The sequence below is a fragment of the Poeciliopsis prolifica genome, unplaced genomic scaffold, assembly GCF_027474105.1.
Source record: "Poeciliopsis prolifica strain line A6 unplaced genomic scaffold, Auburn_PproV2 SCAFFOLD031, whole genome shotgun sequence".
NCBI classification, from domain to species: Eukaryota; Metazoa; Chordata; class Actinopteri; order Cyprinodontiformes; family Poeciliidae; genus Poeciliopsis; species Poeciliopsis prolifica.
Genome location: NW_026562406.1, coordinates 6,036,333 through 6,042,662, shown reverse-complemented (window position 1 = coordinate 6,042,662; position 6,330 = coordinate 6,036,333).

Here is a 6,330-nt window from a genome sequence, read left to right as displayed (position 1 = left end):
TTTTCATTCAGGGCTTTGGCTCATAACAGTTTTATTGATTCCCGTATCCGAAGTCAAGATGTAGGTTAAAAAAATACAAATATAAAGGAGAGCACAGGAAACCAGAGGATGCAGTCCAAGACTAACAGAGAGATAATCCCTGGATTCACACAATGTGAAACCAGAAATAGCAATGTTCAGTTTCAGTTCATTTTCACTTTATTTTTGTAAATTATCAACATTACACCCAGAAAACAAAATGCTACTTTACAAACCCATAATATTCCAGAAAAAGAAGTAGGTTGTAGGATCCTTGGACATCCTGCTCTTATGTCAGTTCACTTGACAAATATTTATTGAAGCATTTGGTTCTGTGGTGATCCTGGTCTCCCTCTAATTTGACCATCAGACGACCACTTGTGATGAAACCTGTAATTACTTAAAGCAAGTGTACCATAGCAACAGTGAATGGAAGCAGCTTAAAGTCTCACTTTTCAGCTACTAACGACAACTCAATTACACAACAGTAACAGACAATAGCAAATGCTTTTCACCTACATGTGGCATCAAAAGCACGCTAAAACAACATTGCATATTTGATAACTTTATGTTGACTACTTTAGCCATCTGCTGTAGTTTTAACGTTGTTGCGTCTTTGACTCTCAGTCTTTGGGTTTGTCATGTGAAAGTGTTTTATTTATTTTCGTATAATTCATTGACATCTTATGGAAGTCGTCCTCGTTTCGTTCAGCGCTGCCAACAATTCTTCCTCCAGGGAAGACAATCATGAAACCGTATACCTCTGCCAGGAAAGAATGAAACAATTAGGAAACTTTATATGAATTTACCACCAGGAAGCTTCAGCATTACCTCCAATACAAAAGGATTGAATTTCAGAAGGAAGGCGCAAGTTACCAAACCAACCCTTATGTTTTTTAAACCTCCTAACTCAAACTGCTTCTGCTGAGTCTCTGACTCGTTGAAGCTATGCGTAATGGGATAACTGCTGCTACATAACTCGTCAGTCCCACTTTGAAACCTGTGTGGACATTGAAAGGTAGGTAAGTGGTCTGGATCCCACTGCGCTTGATGAGAGTGAGGCCCCCCGCCGCGGTTGCCAGATTGGCAGAAACCCCCCTGTGGAGATGGTGCGTGTCTTGGGGCCAAACGCGCCGCCACCTCTGAAGTGATTTGGTGTGTGTCCCGTCGCACAAGTCAGCCTTTACCTTTTGTCGTCTTTGTCGGAAAAGCTGCCCAGGAGTTTGGGAAGAGGCCTCGATTTGGTGTTCACACGCAAACAAAGAGTTGCGTTGCTGCGCCGCGAAAGATTAGACAACAATTTACCATCTCATTGAGAAAGCGGTGCGCACAAATTCCTGAGCTGTAATCGGCGGACTCGGATTTCCCACAAGTGACGGGATATTGATTTCCTGTAGTTGTTTTATTTCTGCAGGGCGGGCAGCAAGTCCAGTCACATCACCAACTTTATACCCATATCACAGGGGAGGCACAGCATAAGATAGCCCTGCGCATTCACCCTGCGCCAAGTCTGATCGGCCACGCACAGCATCACTAGAAACACCACAAAGACGTCCAGACAATGGGAAGCAGAAATAATAAGGCAGATTTTATGAGCGTCCGATAATGGGAAGAGGGTTCATTGACAGGTACAGTGCAGAGTTACCTCTAAAGGAAAGGGGATGGGAGGTGAGGAAGAGAATGCAACATGTTTTAATCTCGGCAAACAAAGGTGTTGTATCGCTTTGTCTCCCCCCACTCCTTTGTGTCCGAGTGCCTCGGGAGAAGAGAGGTGTTGGCTTTTTGCGCTGCTTTTGTCTGGTGGCTCACAGAATGGTCTCCTGGGAAAGCCGAGCGGGCAGGTGGAGGAGCGATCAGCAGCATCGGGTATCGCGGTGTTTCCTTCGCCGGTGTTTACTTTTTGTTTGTTTGCAGAACAAGAGTCATGGACACCGCTGTCTGTACTGTACTGTGGCCGTTTCCTCCTGTTCTTTCCATCGCTTTGTTCTCCAATCCTCGGTACTTCAGCTTCATTGGACGCTGAGAGAAACGTTCTCAGGTTTTGTTCATGTCAGAGATTCTCAGATTCTCCTGGTTGATCAATATTCGAAGCAAGCCAAGAGATAAACTCTGACAGGTTTTCTAAAGTAAGGTCAGGAAAAGTAGAGAATTGACTTCCAAGATTCTTCTTATCCGAGAACCAGAATATTTCCAAAACTTATAAGTTTTCCTTCCTTCCTTAAGCTCCTTTCCTCCTTTCTTTGCTTTCTTTTTCCTCCTTTGCTAATTCCTCCCTCCTTCACCTCTTTGCATATTTCCCTCTGTTCTTCTTTTCCTTGGTTCTGTACTTCCATCTTTGTGTCCTACCTTCCCTTCATGTGTCTTTCCTCATGTGCTTCTTAACTCTGCTGTTCTCATGTGTCTCCCTTGGTTCCTTGTGTCCTTCATTTCTTTACTTGTGCACCACCTCCCTCCCTAAGTTGGGTAATATAATAATAATAATATAGCTATATTATGGAAATAACTTAGCTGATTAAACATAACATGTTATACAGATAGAGACTGAAGCAACTTTGACATTAGTGGCAATGGAGGCCATCAACAATAAGTATTCACCTTCAAAACTATCTTTCTAGCTCTTTACATTTTAAGAATAAAGCCATGAAGTTTACCTTTAGGTCTGTAAAAGTTTGTGTTGAGATCAAACATCCCTTGGCCTTGTTGGTTTTGTATTTCTTCTGGGGCAAAAATGCTGTTTGGGAGTTTGGCAGCATTACCAAATTACACCTTGAGCACCATTTAGCGGCATGGTGCCTAATTATCCTGCGTCTTAAAATATACAAAAAAATGATATGCAATTTTTTTTTTTACTATTATTATTATTACAGTTAATAGGAAAAAATACCCAGCCATAATCCCTCAGCCTGAATTTAGAAACATCCTTTTCTGAAGACGGCGTCGGTAGAATTTTATATTAGTTCTCTGAGTTTTCCTCAAACGATGCATCCGAGGGCAACAAGCCAAAACCCCACTGAATAAGTTAATGTAAGACTATATTGCATGTTCTGCATTCATTTCATTAATACTACACAGCTAATTTTCATACAGGATTTCTCCTCCCTGCCAACATAATCATAGATGTCTATTTATAGGCCCGGGGTTTTAATTGGAATGAATATTCCAATGAGAGTCGGAGAGGCGCGCGTCGTAGATGGCAGCATAAACATTGTGGGATTTACAGACAAAAAGAGCCGTAGGATGTGCAACGCTGATGTACATATTCAATGCTGGTAAAATAAACATGTCCATGCAGAGACACACAGTCTGTGGGTTCATTATAAAAGTTTCATTTATTTTAAGACTGGCGCTTCAGCTGTGACTGCCATATTTTTGCAGTGTTTGAACAGTGTTTGAGTTGCAAAGACTTAAAATAAATGAGTCTTTTATTGCATAATCCCACACTGGAATATTTAGAGAAACCCAGCCTTAAATTGAAGTACGTTTAATCAGTCGGAGGAATGATACCTAGGAGCGTCCTGTGTGGGGAAGTGTGTGAAAAACCCAAAATCTTCTATCCTGCAATTAGTGTTGTTTTTTTTTTTTTCTTTCTTCTCTCATCATCCTCCTTACAGTGTTTGGTAAAATAAATGCCACAATTTTTTTGCTAAAAAAAAAAAAAAAAAAAAACTGGCTCCAGTGAAAACAGAAACTCGTTGAATCCCAGTTTGAAGTTTATAGAAAGTTTGACCAACTGAAAAAAGATGATACTGGACAAATATGTACAATTTAAAGAAAAAAAGAGTCTTAAATCTTTGTAAAGTAGCTTAAAAGTGGACATAAAAGGCATTTCTCACACATTTCAGGATGCACATTTGTTTCTCTTTTTTTGGCAGGATGAAAAATGTAATGAATAAGACTTTGTTTTTATTGTCTTGTGCAATTCCAGCGGTTATTAGGAGGACAGAAAGAGGCAAAAAGCATGAGTCGAATTGCTTGGCAAGCTCTCTTTGACTTATGTTCCAGTTTTTCCATCAAACACATTTTGGTATGCAAAACATTTTGAACTGTGTATGTGAGCTTTCTGTAGGTTTAATTTTGGACAGGATGAAAAACAAAAAATGTAAAGTAGCAGTAGAAAAGCTAAAAGGTGCTTCTGTTACAGAGTTAAAAAATGAGCAGGTTTTTAGAGGGCAGCATCCTAACTTCCTCGCTTCCGTCATCCTCATTTCCCCATAGCTGATAATTTGTTGGTTCTGAAACTTCTTTTATTTAATTATTTTGCTCCCTGTTCTCTAAATCTGAGATGGCTGAGATGAAAGGCTGACCCAGTCATACTTCCCCTAACAAGTGGTCCCGCTGCGAAAAGCATTTCTTTTGATTTTTGATTTCTGGTCCGACTTTAACTTTATGGAAATTTCCTCTAAAGTGATAAATCGTCCCGACCACATGCGCGACCGTTTGAAGTCACCCTGGAGCCGCTGTGTGGCGAAACCGGCTCTGCTGTTCATTCGCTCGGTGACGGGCCGGGATGTGACAGGCTGCCACCTCATATGGTGTCGAGCCTGACTCACACAGCTCTGGTCTCCCTCTGTCTGCAGGCTGGGACCCCTTCAGCTGAGCCCTGTGGCGTTCCCCACTGCCTGTCCCTCGGTCACTGCTGCAACATAAACACACACGCACACACACACACCCCCTCCACACACAGACACACACACACACACACACACACTGTTCCCAGGCCTCATTTGAACCATTAGGGCCAAGACAGGAGAAGCCCTGTTCTTATCCACCCAGCCCAACTCTTCTTTTTCTTCTTCTCTGATCTTTTTTCTTGTCTCTGTCTGTCGTACCTTGCAGAATCATTCTCACCCTTTCGACCTTTCCCCAGTTTGTCTGACGACAACCACAGTCGTCAGTGCATTTTATTTGGATGTTCTGTGATAGACCAAAAGAAAATGGTACATAAACAGCCTACAGGCAGCCACACAGTGTGTGGAAAAGAACCAGCTCTGAACACGCAGAGCACACAGTGAAAACACAGGCAGCATCATGCTGTGGGGTGCTTTTCTTCAGCCAAGAAAGAGAAGCTAGTCAGAGCTAATAAGAAGATGTTTGTGCTGATTATAGGGGCGGGTCCAGATCTGAATAAAGTTGAGAATCTGATGTTCACAAAAACTCTTCATCCATTCTGACTGAGCTTCAGCTTACTTTTAGTTTCTACATGTGCAGCTATAATTGCAGTGACGTACGGGCTTTAAATGCAAACGCATCACACCATTTTTTGTCTTTCTTTTTTTGTGAACAATGATAAGAAAACATTTATCAGTACATCAGAATTGCATGTCACTGTACCTATCTATGCTTCTATCTCTAACAGGAGGGAAGAGGTGTTTAAGCTTCCTATTGAAGAGCTGGTGTTGCTGGCAGACTCGATCGGATCAGATTCCAGCCCTTTATTATGTTCAGCATTTCTTGGGAAAATTGTTCTTGCACAAAGTTTGGCAGAAAACAAACTCCCTTTGCGCAGTCACTGAGCTCAGATTTCTCATTCCCAAATCAGAACATCTGTAGGTTCAGGTTGTGTTCACGAACGAATAGGAAATATCAAATGTTTCTTGCTGCACAAGCTTGTGAAATTGTGAAACGAACGCACAACCTATTGGATCACATCATTATTGAGAAAAAAACAAAGTTTTGTAATATTTTACTGACAAGAACAGCTCGTGTGTCAGAAACAATCAAATCATCTCCCATTGAACTATATTTCCCCCACAACAATAATCCATGCATCTATGGACACTTCTACAACACTTTGTCATATTTTGAGCTTATTACAGTTTTGCCCTAAAGTAGAGATTGAATAATTTTAAAGTCTAAATCTAGTGTTTATAGTGGAGGAAAACAGACAAAGTGATTATGAAAACTGGATTAGAGATAATGTCAGGAAAAAAGGACAGATGAGTGATGAACAGGAATGTTACACAGCTTTACATCTTCAGGGATACATCATCAGACCGGAGGGTCTCCATCCGAAACATGTAACGAAGTCATGGGTGTTTATGAATGCACTCAGCCCAGTCCTTCAACCTTTTCTCGGCCTGGTTTTAAATAAACGTGAATCTGTGCTGCCTTTTTAAACATTTCCATTTGAAATTTGATATAAAACGGGAGTCCTCGGTCGTTATCGTTTGATAACACAGCATCACTTTATGCATCCCCTTTTCTTGCTGCTTCACGGGACGCTAATCTTGTACGGCCATTTATGTAAGTGCTGATATGCGGCGTGCCACACAAAGGGGAAAAGAAAAACACACGACCGCCCTCCCTTCCCAC